Source organism: Helianthus annuus, chromosome 16, assembly GCF_002127325.2.
Source record: "Helianthus annuus cultivar XRQ/B chromosome 16, HanXRQr2.0-SUNRISE, whole genome shotgun sequence".
Classification (NCBI taxonomy): Eukaryota; Viridiplantae; Streptophyta; class Magnoliopsida; order Asterales; family Asteraceae; genus Helianthus; species Helianthus annuus.
The window spans coordinates 154,237,369-154,240,310 of record NC_035448.2 but is presented as its reverse complement, the minus strand read 5'-3'; positions in this window follow the sequence as shown (position 1 = coordinate 154,240,310).

Here is a 2,942-nt window from a genome sequence, read left to right as displayed (position 1 = left end):
AAGATCGATCTTCGATCTGGATACCATCAGCTACGGATACAGGAGGAGAGTATCCCGAAGACAGCCTTCAGGACTCGATATGGACACTACGAGTTTCTGGTTATGCCGTTTGGTTTGACAAACGCACCTGCAGTGTTCATGGATTTAATGAACCGAGTTTGTAAGCCGTACTTGGATAAGTTCGTGATCGTATTCATCGATGACATCTTGATTTATTCGAAGACAAAGGCTGAGCACGAGCAGCATCTTAGAGCTATTCTGGAGCTACTAAAGAAGGAACAATTGTACGCCAAGTTCTCTAAGTGTGAGTTTTGACTACGTGAGGTGCAATTCCTTGGGCACGTGGTGAATGGAGATGGAATCCACGTGGATCCCACCAAGATCGAGGCGATCAAAGATTGGGAAACGCCAAAAACGCCAACCGAGATTCGGCAATTCTTGGGTTTGGCAGGCTATTATCGAAGGTTCATCGAGAACTTTTCAAAGATCGCTCAACCGTTGACACTCCTCACGCAGAAAGATAAGAAGTTTGATTGGGGAATCAAACAGGATGAAGCATTTCAGATATTGAAAGATAAGCTTTGCAACGCGCCAATATTAGCTCTACCAGAAGGTACTGATGATTTCGTGGTATACTGCGACGCATCGCGTCAAGGATTGGGTTGTGTGTTGATGCAACGTCAAAAGGTTATCGCCTACGCATCACGCCAACTGAAAGTGCACGAAAAGAACTATACCACCCATGATTTGGAGCTAGGCGCAATGGTTTTTGCCTTGAAGATCTGGAGACACTACCTTTACGATACAAAGTGCACAATCTTCACAGATCACAAGAGCCTCCAGCATATATTCAACCAGAAGGAGTTGAATATGAGGCAAAGGCGATGGGTCGAGTTGTTGAACGATTACGACTGCGAGATCAAGTATCATCCAGGGAAGGCGAATGTGGTCGCTGATGCCCTAAGTCGTAAAGAGAGAATCAAGCCCATAAGCGTTAGGGCTATGGAAATGATAATTCAAACCGACCTTTCCTCACGCGTTCGTGCAGCACAGAAGGAAGCTCTCAAGGAGGGAAACCTTGAGGAAGAATATCTCCGTGGGATGGAGAAGATTTTGGTGCCAAACAGGGAAGGAACGTTGTGTTTTGGGAAAAGGATTTGGGTTCCTCTGTATGGTGGTTTAAGAGAGATTATCTTTGATGAAGCTCACAAGTCGCGGTACTCTATCCACCCTGGAGCGGATAAGATGTACCAGGATCTTAAAGATTATTACTGGTGGCCTAGGATGAAGGGCGATGTTGCTATTTACGTGAGCAAATGTTTAACTTGCGCCAAAGTTAAGGCGGAATACCAGAAGCCTTCGGGACTTCTGCAGCAACCAAAAATTCCCCAGTGGAAGTGGGAAGAAATCTCCATGGATTTTATTACGAAGTTGTCAAGAACGCCAAAAGGCCATGACACTATCTGGGTGATAGTGGATCGTTTAACGAAGTCAGCACACTTCTTGCCTATCCGCGAGAAGGATCATACAAGCAAATTGGCTGAAATCTACATGAGAGAGATTGTTACACGCCATGGAGTACCTCTCTCGATTATTTCTGATAGAGACGGGAGGTTCGTATCGAGGATATGGCAATCCTTCCAGGAAGCTTTTGGCTCAAAGCTGAATATGAGCACTGCGTTTCACCCGCAGACCGACGGTCAAAGTGAGCGGACGATTCAGACGTTGGAGGACATGCTGAGAGCATGTGTGATGGATTTGGGAGGTAGCTGGGATAAGCATTTACCCCTGGTTGAATTTTCATACAACAACAGCTACCACACCAGTATTGGTGCCACGCCATTCGAAGCGTTATATGGGCGCAAGTGCAGGTCGCCGCTCTGTTGGTCTGACGCGGGTGATAGACAATTGGTAGGTCCCGATGTAGTTCAGGAAACTACAGATAAGATTGCGCAAATCCGAGATCGCATTAGTGCGGCTCGTGACCGTCAGAAGACCTAGGCAGATCTGAAAAGGAAACCTCAGGAGTTTGAGGTTGGGGATAGGGTTTTGTTGAAGGTATCACCCTGGAAGGGTGTGGCACGATTTGGGAAACGTGGGAAGTTGAATCCGCGCTACATTGGTCCTTTCAAGGTTTTGGAAAGAATTGGGACCGTAGCATACAAGTTGGATCTACCTGCCGAGCTGAATAATGTTCACGATACATTTCATGTATCCAATCTGAAGAGAAGTCCAACTCAAGTTAACGTTGCCATTCCTACCGACGAAATTCATATTGATGACACGCTCCACTTCGTTGAAGAACCTGTCGAGGTCACGGATTGGAAAGTTAACAAGACCCGCCGGAGCAGTGTCAAGCTCGTCAAAGTTCGCTGGAATGCTAGACATGGTCCTGAGTTCACCTGGGAGCGTGAAGATCGGATGAAAGAGAAATACCCCCACTTATTTCCTGAGAACCCTGCTTCTACAAGCAGAATTTGAAATTTCGGGACGAAATTTATTTAACGGGGGGAGAATGTGACAACCCTCACAAAACCAGGTATCCGTACGACTTAATTTACTATTAATTGTTGCCTAATTACTGTGCTTAACTGAGATTTCTGATAAACTGCTACTTGATTGTTGATACTTGTACATATCTGCATCATACTTTGATTCCTGTCACTACATTATTTACTTACTGAACTCTAGTGACAAACATGATGCACAAAAGCACAGTAGCATTTGAACGGATAACCTATTTGACATGCTGATATAGCCAGCATCAGGCAGACACTGCCTCTAAAGGCCTGTATGAGCCAGAAATATTTTACTGCACCCATAGTGTGTGTAAGGATACAAGGGTTGTATAATTGCGTCTCTAGGAATAAGAAACAGAGATTGGATGTGCCTAAAACGTACTCTAAGCACAAAACACAGCACTTTTATCAACACACTAGCTT